The sequence below is a fragment of the Triplophysa rosa genome, unplaced genomic scaffold, assembly GCF_024868665.1.
Source record: "Triplophysa rosa unplaced genomic scaffold, Trosa_1v2 scaffold137_ERROPOS1633012, whole genome shotgun sequence".
In the NCBI taxonomy this organism is placed as follows: domain Eukaryota; kingdom Metazoa; phylum Chordata; class Actinopteri; order Cypriniformes; family Nemacheilidae; genus Triplophysa; species Triplophysa rosa.
Window position 1 is genome coordinate 51,025 of NW_026634140.1, and position 14,019 is coordinate 65,043.

The window sequence follows — 14,019 nt, forward strand, 5'->3', positions numbered from 1 at the left end:
CTCGTGTTGTGATTGGGTTGGGGGAGGGGTTATTTAGGTGTAAGGGTTGGGTTGGGGGAGGGGTTAGTCCTGTTTTGTATGGAGGTAGCAAAATTTGATAGGGATGCATAAATTGGCAGAACACCGGTATGAAAGGACAATGAGCACGCGCTGCTAACGCTCTCCCTACGTGCTGCTGCCGCTCCGCCTAAGCACAGTGTCACTTTTAGCGACAGGAGTTCGACTCCTTCGTGAGAGAAGTACAGGTGCTGGTCATATAATTAGAATATCATCAAAAAGTTGATTTATTTCACTAATTCCATTCAAAAAGTGAAACTTGTATATTATATTCATTCATTACACACAGACTGATATATTTCAAATGTTTATTTCTTTTAATTTGATGATTATAACTGACAACTAATGAAAATCCCAAATTCAGTATCTCAGAAAATTAGAATATTACTTAAGACCAATACAAAGAAAGGATTTTTAGAAATCTTGGCCAACTGAAAAGTATGAACATGAAAAGTATGAGCATGTACAGCACTCAATACTTAGTTGGGGCTCCTTTTGCCTGAATTACTGCAGCAATGCGGCGTGGCATGGAGTCGATCAGTCTGTGGCACTGCTCAGGTGTTATGAGAGCCCAGGTTGCTCTGATAGTGGCCTTCAGCTCTTCTGCATTGTTGGGTCTGGCATATCGCATCTTCCTCTTCACAATACCCCATAGATTTTCTATGGGGTTAAGGTCAGGCGAGTTTGCTGGCCAATTAAGAACAGGGATACCATGGTCCTTAAACCAGGTACTGGTAGCTTTGGCACTGTGTGCAGGTGCCAAGTCCTGTTGGAAAATGAAATCTGCATCTCCATAAAGTTGGTCAGCAGCAGGAAGCATCAGAAGCGTCTCGCCTGGGCTAAAGACAAAAAGGACTGGACTGCTGCTGAGTGGTCCAAAGTTATGTTCTCTGATGAAAGTAAATTTTGCATTTCCTTTGGAAATCAGGGTCCCAGAGTCTGGAGGAAGAGAGGAGAGGCACAGAATCCACGTTGCTTGAGGTCCAGTGTAAAGTTTCCACAGTCAGTGATGGTTTGGGGTGCCATGTCATCTGCTGGTGTTGGTCCACTGTGTTTTCTGAGGTCCAAGGTCAACGCAGCCGTATACCAGGAAGTTTTAGAGCACTTCATGCTTCCTGCTGCTGACCAACTTTATGGAGATGCAGATTTCATTTTCCAACAGGACTTGGCACCTGCACACAGTGCCAAAGCTACCAGTACCTGGTTTAAGGACCATGGTATCCCTGTTCTTAATTGGCCAGCAAACTCGCCTGACCTTAACCCCATAGAAAATCTATGGGGTATTGTGAAGAGGAAGATGCGATATGCCAGACCCAACAATGCAGAAGAGCTGAAGGCCACTATCAGAGCAACCTGGGCTCTCATAACACCTGAGCAGTGCCACAGACTGATCGACTCCATGCCACGCCGCATTGCTGCAGTAATTCAGGCAAAAGGAGCCCCAACTAAGTATTGAGTGCTGTACATGCTCATACTTTTCATGTTCATACTTTTCAGTTGGCCAAGATTTCTAAAAATCCTTTCTTTGTATTGGTCTTAAGTAATATTCTAATTTTCTGAGATACTGAATTTGGGATTTTCATTAGTTGTCAGTTATAATCATCAAATTAAAAGAAATAAACATTTGAAATATATCAGTCTGTGTGTAATGAATGAATATAATATACAAGTTTCACTTTTTGAATGGAATTAGTGAAATAAATCAACTTTTTGATGATATTCTAATTATATGACCAGCACCTGTATATTCTTCGTTCCTTTTGAGTTGGTTTATTGGGTCATGTTTTTAAATGTCGGAACACTACCCTGTCGCTGACAACTGATTAAATGACAAGAAACACTTATTAACGAGCCAACCGGTGTAAGGCCTTAATGCATGTAACAGCTGGGGGCTATGTCTGCTTACTGTACAGTGGCTGTTAAAAATGATTTCCCATAAGAACGCGTTTGTTTTTCTATTTACATATAGACTGTACATGCTGCATGCATTCAGTATAAAACGCTATAATCTTTTGACGATCAAAAATCTAAAAATGATGGAGAATGTTTTATGAAAATAAAAGCCAATTGATTAGGCTGTTTAATGCACATTTACGGATTCTCAATTACAACGAAACTCGAAATGAAATAAAAAAAAGGTTCACATACAGTCGGCTAACTGTGCAGAATGTATACGGTATATCCAACACAAAAGCACTGGATATTTAGGTTATAATACGCTCCATTCACATCGAGCTGAGTTTCTTTATAGAAAAAATATGTGCTTTGTCGAGTAAAATAAATCATATCCAAATGAAAGTTTGTTTCTCAGTCTATTGAGGCAGACTGGCTGTGGGTATAGCCTATGCCATATATACTGCCTTCTTTTAGAGGTTGCTAAGCAATCATGTTTGTTAAAACGTTTTGTATTTTGGGATGGCTATTTTGACGAGGCAGCATTCTCTCAGTTTTAGTTTGGGACTAACTGTGCGTTCAGACCGCCGCCGTTGAGAGCGTCAAAGTGTCCGGAAGTCATTCATTTTCAATGTGAGCCGGCGGCGAGCAGCGGCGAGGAGCGGCGTGGCGCGTCTTGGCCGTTGAGGGCATCAAGGAGAGTTGAAATCAGGTCAACTTTATGGTAATGAGCTATGACGCGGTTCGGCGGCAACCAATCAGAACGTAGAAGTCCATCGCTTGAGATGATTCCAGAGAAAGCAGCCCTGTAAACTTTGGTTCCGACCACATTAGTTCCCAAGCAAAATGGAGGAGAAGTTGGTAATTGCTGTGGCGGGTTTCCCAATCCTATACGACGCGTCCCTGTTTGCGTACAGGGACATAAATAAAAAAAATTATGCGTGGACCAAAGTGTCTGAGATTGTTTGTTTTCCTGTTGAGTTGCTGATGATGTGCATTAACGTTATAATTTTTCTGTAAATAAGCGGGAATTTCATGCTAACTTTAGCTCCAGAGCATGCACAACAGTGTTACTGCTGCAGAATATTAAATAAACTATTTATATGCAACATATGCAACATCAGAACGCTTGTTTTCCAGCGGGAATGAAATTCATTTGCTCAAAATAACACAGCTTTGACCAACTGCATTAAAGCTAACCTTACACTTCGACCAGGAGAGTTTGTAATGTAGGTTGCACACAAATTAATGTTAATTAAAGACCAAGGCTAGTAAATGTCTCCTATAATGTTGAAATTAGACTAGCACTTAACCATGAACACAAAAGCCACACCACACAAATGGCTTTTAATTGGTTTATTTCGTTAGCAAACGTGTAACTACAATAAAGTTCTTTCCACCGATCAATTTCTTGTGGTCAGTCTGCACAAGATCAACAAGCTTGTTTGCTTGCGGTCCCTTTAAATACAAGATAAGATTTCGATTTACGTCAGAGCGTCAGCGCGCCCAAAACTCTTTCTACAGCGTTGTTGGCAGGGCGGCCAGAGAGATTTTTGACGCTCTCGACGGCGGCGGTCTGAACGCTCACCCAGATAGCACAATCCATCTGGTTTACGTCTATTTGATGTCTGCATTTACATCTGTAAGACATCTGCAATACATAGTTTGCTCATCTGCAATACGTCTCGGAGACGTCTGAACGTCTGTAATACGTCTGCTAAAGATCTGGAGATCTGCTGCTTAAAAACATCTGCTAAACATCTTAGAAAGAGCTGTTGTACATCCATTCTAAATCATAAACATCTTACAGACATCTTCTAGATGTCTATATGACGTCTGACAGCAGACATCTCCGAGACGTATTGCAGATGAGCAAACTATGTATTGTAGATGTCTTGCAGATGTAAATGCAGACGTCAAATAGACGTAAACCAGATGTATGTGTGCTATCAGGGCAGTTATGCATAACAGCATTATGTAAATGATTTTGTTTACGTGTAAGTGAGTTCGAACCTCCCCTTTGCCTCTTTTTCCCATCACACATCAGATCGTAAAGGCATTTATTTGCAATAAAATTACGAGATTATGGTAAATTTAGAATTGGGGTAGGTTTGTTGTCAGTTGGCGTCCATTTAATGATTTAAATAAATATAGGCAATGCAAGTTTATTTATATAGCACATTTTAAACAGGTAATGGTGATTTACAGAAATTACAAAAAAAAGAAGGATGCATAATGCATAAGAGATCTTTAAAAAAAGTTAATTATTTTAAATCAAACATACTTAAGAATTGAAAATAACAATAAAAAGGAAATAAAATGTGCATAATTATCATACAACTGAAGGAAAAAGAAGACAAATGCACGACGAAACAATTGTGTTTTTAATCTGCATGTAAAAGTAGCTAATATTGGAGAGCATCTGATGCCTGCAGCTTAAGGTGTCAGTTTCTAAACCCTGATGCACCTTGTTTTGAGTGAACTTTTGTTATCTCTAACTGACTTGATGCTAATGATCTGAGTAGTCTGTTAGGTTATTTTATAATAGGCATATCTGCAATGTATTTGGGTCTATAGACAAGTAATAATACCTTAAAAAACTATTCTAAATGTAACCGGTATAGGGACCTGATGATTGGGCTGACGTGCGAGCCCAGTCTCATGAATTGCGTATAAATAACACGCGCGTTGCATTATCGTGTAATACGTACGCCAAAGTTAGATTTTTGCGTGCATATGATACGCCAATTTAGCCCGCGTGCATATTAACCGGCAATTTGTCTTATTAATCTAACCCAAACCCTAAACCTAATGTTAGCGTGAGTGCATATTATAACCTCTACCCTAACCCAAACCCTAAACCTAACAGTATTATTTTAATTATTTCAGTGTTTCCTCTTCATGTACATTTCAAAATGGCTGCTCTCCAGCGAGGTGCACGCAAACATTGGTGTATGATATGCACGCAAAATCTAACTTTGGCGTAAGTATTACACGATTTATGTGTAAATTATTTATACATATTCATGAGACCGGGTTGTGCTCATATTTTTGGGTCAGAATCCTAGCAGCAGCGTTCTATATGAGCTGCAGCTGTCTGATGGTCTTTTTTGGGAGGGCCAGTGAGCAGTCCATACACGTGATCCACCCTGCTCGAGATGAAAGCATCAAGTTCTCTAAATCTTGGTTTGACACAAAACATCGGGGGAAAAAAAACATCTTAATTTTGCAATAATGTATAAATTAATGATATTAATACATTAATATAAATTATATAATAGCCTACATAAATATTAAATAGCCTATGACCCTGCTGAAAAAACAACAGTTTTAGACTTCACGCACGCATAATTAAGGATAAATAATTTGGTAATGACAATAAGAGTTAAGGGAGTTATTTATTATTCGTAAAAGTAAAAACAAAATCACTTACATAATGCAGTTATGCATAAGTCCCAAACTAAAACTGACATAAGTGAATGCGGCCTCGCCTGCATGCCTCGTCAAAATAGCCATCCTAAAATACAAAACGCTTTAACAAACATGATCACTTAGCAACCTCTAAAAGAAGGCAGTATATATGGCATAGGCTATACCCACAGCCAGTCTACCTCAATAGACTGAGAAACAAACTTTCATTTGGATATGATTTATTTTACTCGACAAAGCACATTTTCTATAAAGAAACTCAGCTCGATGTGAATGGAGCGTATTATAACCTAAATATCCAGTGCTTTTGTGTTGGATATACCGTATACGTTCTGCACAGTTAGCCGGCTGTATGTGAACCTTTTTTTATTTCATCTCGAGTTTCGTTGTAATTGAGAATTCGTAAATGTGCATTAAACAGCCTAATCAATTGGCTTTTATTTTCGTTAAACATTCTCCATCATTTTTAGATTTTTGATCGTCAAAAGCTTATAGCGTTTTATACTGAATGCATGCAGCATGTACAGTCTGTATAAAAACAAACGCGTTCGTATGGGAAATAATTTTTAACAGCCACTGTACAGTAAGCAGACATAGCCCCCATAGTAGTGTTCCGACATTTAAAAACATGACCCAATAAACCAACTCAAAAGGAACGAAGAATATACTTCTCTCACGAAGGAGTCGAACTCCTTTCGCTAAAAGTGACACTGTGCTACTGCCACGCACGCGATCCACTGCGCTACTGAGGCTGACACCTTCGTGATTGAAGTCAATGCATTTTACAAACATGAACGTGCACACTCTAGAAAATATGCCGTTTGTGCACATATGATAAACGAAAACATGGAAAAACGTGCCCAATGGGATAAAATCACATAATGAAAGTCTAAGCATTATTCGCAATAAAGTTAAAAACAGGAAACGTTATTCAGATCGACATTCTACTACACAGGTCTTTCTGTTCATTGGAGTGGCTGGACTGTGTAGAAAAGGCGGGGCTGATTTGAATATTCTAGAAAACGCCGCTTTTTACGGTGTCATTGTTACACGGAAACGTCGTCGTTTACGGCGTACTATAGAAGTCCAAACGGCGAAATGAACGGCGTTTCAAATTGCACTTAAAACGCCGTTATTAACGCCGTTTCGACGGCGAAAACGCCGTAATTTATGGCGCATGCGCTACAAAACGCCGTACTTTACGGCGTCTGTAAGTCTTAAACGCCGTAAAACCAGGCGTCTTTTGAACACCAGGCGTCTGGTTGATGGCGAAATATGACCCAAACGGCTTTCCATACAGACCACACCATGTCGCGTGCACGCATACACACAACGGCGTGTAGTGGTGCTGTGTTTACAGATTTTTTCCTTCAGAAAAGCGAATAGCGTCTTTTTGGATAAACCTTAACTTTCAGTGAGTGGAAAAATGTCTCTCTTGGCGTCTTCTCTGTTCAGTGAGAGGCAGAAGCAGCACATTCCTGACCAAACCGCAGCTTACTTGTGACTGAGTAAAACATCATTTATAAGCACGTCATTGTTACTGACTAGGTCAGGGGTCGGCAACCCGTGGCTCTCTGCAGTCTTTATAAGGCCCTGTTTATAACTGGTAATAAGATGCGTTTTGGTCGATGGATCACAAGTGGACGAAAGAGACACATACCCGTTTACACCTGCTGCTGTAATCCGTCTATTTTGTCCACTTTTGACCACTACTGTCCTGATTTCTTCAAGAAATATCTGAAAAAGTATTTCATTCGAATATTCGAAATAAGTCCATGCAATGTACATACTGTATGAGCGCGACCGGAGATGACAGCAGCGGCTTTATTTCTGCTCTGACAGATGTGAGACAGCGCCGAGCACTGTATGCGTGTATTAGAAATGGAATGGTGAGAAAACATTCTGCTTGGTACGTTTTTCGTCTTTAAACCAAACTTTTAGGTCTTTAGCCAGTGTTGTCCGGCATAGTTTAAATCCTGTCTGGCTAGCGCGCTTCTCATAATGTTTATGCATGATGTAGGTATGCGGAGAGTAGACGGTCTCTTGTGGCTGTTCATCAAACGCCGCCAAAACAAAAGTTCACAGAAAAATCTGAAGTCTAGACTAAAGTAGCGCGTGCAACATCGCGACGCTACTCTCCTATTGCAACACTCCCACTTCTTGCCAGGGACAAAATTTTATAAATTGCTTATCATCCAAGTACAATAAAAATCGCACTATATTGCCACCTAGTGGTCCAACTGGGTAATTACTACCTTACATGCATAACCTGTGTTACAGTAATTTAAAGGTTACATATATTTTGCAGCTCCAGACAAATTTTATTTGGTGGGAGAAGGCCCAAAATGGCTCTTTTGGTTGCAAAGGTTGCCGACCCCTGGACTAGACATATGAACATAAACATTTGTTTTAAATTTAAAAAAAAGTATATTATTTTTTGTCTGACAACATAAACATTAAATATATGAATGAATATGAACAACAATGGCTTTATTGGGCATTCAGCTGTATTAAAATACAGCAAGTTCCGCTGTCATCACGAGAAATTCATCTGGGAATGTAGGGTGTGCGGTTTTTATGTTGTGATACAGGTCTTAAATTTCATTCATAATGGTCTAAAAAGGGCTTAAAAAGTCTTAAATTTGACTTTGTGAAACCTGCAGAAACCCTGGAGATGCTGATTTCCTTTTCCAGCAGGACTTGGCACCTGCCCACACTGCCAAAGGTACCAAAACCTGGTTCAATGACCATGGTGGTATTGTGCCTGATTGGCCAGCAAACCCGCCTGACCTGAACCCCACAGAGAATCTATGATGAGAGACATCAGCCCTAACAATGCAAATGACCTGAAGGCCGCTATTACAGCCACCTGGGCTTCCATTACACCTGAGCAGTGCCACAGGCTGATTGCCTCCATGCCACGCCACATTGATGCAATTCATGCAAAAGGAGGCCCAACCAAATATTGAGTGCAAAGAAATGAACATACTTTTCAGAAGCCTGAAATTTCTGTTTAAAATATCCTTTTTTTATTGATCTTAGGTAATATTCTAATTGTCTGAGACACTGGATTTTGGGTTTTCATTATCTGTGAGCCATAATCATCAAAATTTCAAGAAATAAAGGCTTGAAATATAATATAATATATATATATAATATATGGGTTTCACTTTCTGAAATGAGTGATACAAAATATTGACCTATTTAACGATTTTCTAATTTTTTGAGATGTACCTATATTTAAAATTAGGCAATATGACTAATGTTGGTGTTGCACAAAACAGGAGCGGTCTCCCTCCCGCTTTTAAAAAGTAACTAAGTAACTTTTACTTTGAGTAACTTTTAAACAAGCTACTTTTTACTTTTACTTGAGTAGATTTTTTGACTGGTAACTTTACTTGTACTTAAGTACAATTTCATCAAAGTAGTAGTACTTGTATTTGAGTATAATATTTTTGTACTTTTTCCACCTCTGCAAAATACTGACTTGTGTCAGTAAATTCCTTGCTGTGTCTAATATACGCAGCTGTCCACAAGAAAACATTTCCTTGTCAGAGTCTAGTTGTTTTACAAGTTCTCATTTCCATGTTCATATTTGTGCTGCTGCTCGTATTCTGTCCTGTCGAACATGCAAAAAACTAAATGTTTCAGTGGGAGACTATTTCTTTATATAATTTACAGGCCCATTTATCAAATCCACACAGAGCAATCATACTGCAACAGGTAAGGACATATTTGTAGGATATTTGCTTATAATCATGTCCTGGATTTCTTTTTTTAAACTGGGGGGATTGTACGATTTTGGCGGGAATAACTTTTGACCCATCCGTCTAAATGCGTCTCCACGACATGGCTGCGGCGGCGACGATACAATGAGATTTACAAGTACACCCACCTTACTTGCATATAGATTTGGGCGGTCTTCGTCAAATCATACCACAAACTGATGTAGATTTTTGGGGGTGTGGTTTCATGGGGCGTTTCTGGGTCTGGGTGAGCATTCGCTTTTAGATAGAATGCATCTTTTGTTCCCACAGTTTCATTTCTGCAATTTTACTTATAACACATCAAAGACACAGAAAAACACGTATTCGCGCAAGGCCCGGCTCCACGGGGCTTTGCCCACCCTGCCTCCACCCGGAGCCGTTGAGAGAGAGGGATCCGTGAACTGCCGTTGCGAACTGCTGTGATAAAACAATTCCATAGCAGTGAACGGACTTGCCGTGTCTCTGCGTCAGAGTTCTGCATGGGTCCTGTTTGATAAACCCGCACCTGCAGTAATTAAAAGAACACCCGACATTGGACAGTAGCACTAATTAAATTCCGTACCCGACCCTACCCATTTGACAAAAATGCCGGGACCCGCACCCGCATTACATCTACACGATGTAGACAAAACCATTTATTTTCTCACGCAAGTAACAAAATATTAGGAATTCCTGGGTAATGCATTTTTGAACATGTAGTAACTCAACATGGCAGAGTTTCAGGAGAGACAACCAGACTGAATCCACATTTTTTTTATTGTTAGCTAATAGTAGCTATTCTGTTTTGATTCATGCAAAATTTGTTAAAAATAGCCAATACTGTCATGTGATATTAACAAGTTTCCCTTACCTTTTTCATGTAAAATTATATCAAAGCCGCTAGCTGCCATCAAGGCTAAATAAAGCTTAATGCAGAAAAGCAGGAGCATGATGAGCTAAAACGTTTATTTAAATTGTGATAAGAATGAGTCATAGCTGTCCATCAGCTGCACGTGATTGGCTACAATGCTCAACGCTGCAATTATAAATTGGCTCTTCAGACAGAGCTCGAACACAAATTAGCACAGGATCGTGTAAAAGCAGCTCCTCATCAGCTGAGGTGAGTCGAAATAGTTTTGGCTACTGGATCTGCGTTCCGCCCGTAAGTATTATTTCCCAAGCCGCACCCCAACCGCAAATGACACATGAATAGCCTAATTATTCCGCCCGTTACATCAAATATTAGCGGTTCTGGTTCTGACACCATTCCGCCGAATAACGCTTCATGAGAGGGAAAAAACTTTTTTTGGTACTTTTTGCTCATGAAAAAGCAATAACATGGACTGGACATGGATGAGTTTGTGACAGAATTCTCTAAAAGGAGCAAAAAGTTAATGCTGTGAATATTACAGTGATATGAATAGCTCTCTTTTTATGTTTTCATCTAATCTTAAGTTACTAAATTGTAAAATAAATGTAAATGTTAAAAAAAGTAAATATATACAGTACATAAGAATGTAAAAATAAAAATGTTATACAATATTAATACGAGTTGTAGGAATAATTCAAAAAGCTAAATAGTTCTTTTGTAAATAGTTTGTTTATAGTAAATAGTTTGGGCCAAATATATATATATATATATATATATATATATATAGTTACCCCCCAGCCCACCTTTCATCTCATATCTGGAGCCGGGCCTGATTCGCGCCTTATGACCCCTTTAAATTCCTGAGAAAAAAGTTGTTGAAATGTTGTGAATTTCAAAACATTCTTGATTTAAACTTATTTTACCTCACATAATAACGTAAAACTAAAGTATTAATTAGAATACCTATCATGATAATATACAAATCAAATACAAAACAATACAGATTAATTAACACAATAATAAATGACATCTCTCTTTCTTTCGACAGGTATTGTTCTGGCTTTTGTTGAAACTAGTAATTTTGTATTAGCACCTATTGTATTATTGCTCCTGTATGTCATATCGCTGTCATGGTTCTGTCCCACCTTGTCTTGCTTTTCTTGACCTAGTGGCAGAACCATGATAGAACCTCTTGTTTTATGTGGAGAGAGTCAGTTTTGGCATTCCATATACTCCCTCTCTCCGGTGTGGCGTCTCTGTTCCCGCCCATTCAATTCAATTCAATTTTATTTATATAGCGCTTTTCACAATGTGCATTGTTCCAAAGCAGCTTTACAGGAGCAAATAAGAAAAACACAGAAAGGTAAAACACAGCACAGTGCATGGTGTTTATAGACCAAGCAAGATCATTATAATAAATAAATGAATAAATAAATAAATAAATAAATAAATGCAGTCTCCCGGTGAGCAAGCCAACACTGCACTGTCTGCCCTTTCGTCTCCTCGTTATTGCTTGTTAATTAGTTCATGTCCTGCACCTGTCCTCTCTTGATTTATCCCCTTTATAATGCCCTTGTGTCTTCTGTCTCGTGCTGGTTCATTGTACTGTGTCGTGTTTGTGTAATGTGGTGAGTTCCTGTCTTTGAGTTAGTTTAGTTTATTTTGTAGTTGTGATGTGTTTTAGTCTAGTCCTGTTAGTTTAGTTAGTCTTGTTCCTGTTTCTATGTTTGTTACTTTACCCCCACGTGGGTCTTTGTTTTGTTGCTTTTTATTTATTAAAGTTTGTGTTAACCCCTTACCCGCTGTCTGCACCTGGGTCCTCTGTCTCCGTGTCTCTCACCACCCACCATTCATGACAGAATGAACCAGCCGTTTTGGACCCAGCAGACAGAGGGATCTCAGCGGGAGGGGTCGATGCCGCCGGACTCCCTTCCAGGGTTGAATCTGCCGGACTCCCTTGGAGGGTAGAGGCCGCCGGGCTCCAGTCCAGAGTCGGGACCGCCGGACTCCCTTCCGGGGTCGAGACTGCCGGAACCCCGTCCAGGATCGAGACCGCCGGGCTCCCTTACAGGGTTGAGGTCGTCGGATTCCCCTCCAGGGTTGAGGCCGCCGGTGTCCTGTTCCCGCTGCAGATCCCTGCCGGCCTCCCAGCTGGTGCCCAGGCCTGTCGAGTTGACTGTTTGTGTGTTTGTTCTTGTTTGCTGCCCAGCTGCCAGAGAGCACTGCCCAGCCGTCGGAGATGCTGCCCAGCTGCCAGAGAGCGCTGCCCAGCCGTCGGAGATGCTGCCCAGCTGCCAGAGAGCGCTGCCAAGCCGCCGACATCCTGTCCTGTCATGTCGACATCCAGGCCTGCCCAGCCGGTGATAGCTGGTCTCCCAGTCGGCCATCCAGCCGGCGCCGTGTCCTGTCGAGCCGGCCATCCAGCCAGCGCCTTGTCCTGTCCAGCCGGCCATCCAGCCGGTGCCATGTCCTGTCCAGCCGGCCATCCAGCCGGCGCCATGTCCTGTCCAGCCGGCCTTCCAGCCGGCGCCATGTCCTGTCCAGCCGGCCTTCCAGCCGGCGCCATGTCCTGTCCAGCCGGCCGTCCAGCCGTGTAAATGTAAATGACATGCAATATGGGTGATTTCATTTAACTGCCAACCGCCAATTAAATAAAAATATGATTTTATTTTGATGTGCACAACACAGGCATATACAGTATACACACGGAGGCGCGTTAGGCCGGGTTCTCATTAGAGCCGTCAAAAATTAAATGTTATTACATAATGTTCTCTATTTTAAAAGTTAAAGGCATGGTGGGTGATCCTGTCAAGAAACATTTTTTGTCAAGTTGGTTGGAAATCTCTTTACATCCTGATAGCAATCAAGAAGTATAGTGGTCAAATAATATTTTTATAATTATATTTCGTCTGTGAAAGGAGTAGAACCAAAAAACGTTCTGGTTGAACGCTGTGACTGGTCATGTGTACATTATAAGCCACCGTAGTTTGCATCCCACTGCGCACCCTGTTCACCCAGACATCATATGTCATCAGCGCCCTCATGTCCGCTGTGTCAATGTAGAGAGAATGGCGGACCATCAGCAACAATCAAACTATCCTGCAGAACCGACAACAAGTAAATCTACAAAACGAAAGTCCGTTTTTGAAAAAGCAGTGACGAAAAAACGTCTGGATCATGAAAGACGAAAAACTGGAATTAACATCGGTTCAGTTTTTACACGATGGAGACCGCTCTGGCAGGCAAAGGGTCTGAAAGACGATATCGTGGTTTCTCTTTTTTTTGGACTGGTATGTACATGCTTCCAGAAGAATTTAATTGATTTAGTTTGTAATTCGTTACGTGGATTTACGAAATAGATTCATGTGTTTGGAGGAGGCGTGGCTTTGGACGGCGAATCGCGTAGAGGGTGGGATTATAATTTCCGTGCTAGCAGGCTATAGTAATCACCTTTCCAAATCAACCACTCCACCTTTAAGTGACTGTAAATGTCAGCATTATCGTGTGTAAATCATTGAAGAATGTTGAGTGAAACAAGAGCTTATTCAGTTCAGTTCAGTGAGTCTGCTATGTTATTCCCACAGTTAGTCCTGACGGGCAGCTTCTGTAAATATTTAGTTTATATGCAACATTACGCTTCAACTAAGTTGAATGGTGCAACTCAAAAATATTTAGTAGTGCGTAAGTTGTAACTTAGTGACCGTTTAAGTCAAAACTAGGCTAATTTACGTTGCACAGCTGGTGCAACCGGCCCCTGGAGCAGGATTGGAGATCCCCGACACGTTGTTTAAAAAGCAAATGCATGTGCGCCAATCTGTTCGCCCATGGCCATGCTGGTTTGAAAACGAGGTGTGTTCAGGCGCATTTTTGGCGCGTTGCGATTTTGAGGAAACTGAAAATGATTGCGCCACTGACCAACTAAATCCTGGTCTAAAGTCAATGGCGCAGTATTTTCTTTATTTATTTAAAGGATGCGTTATGAGCCTATAGGTTGGTGCACAATGCGCATACACTCTGCTTATT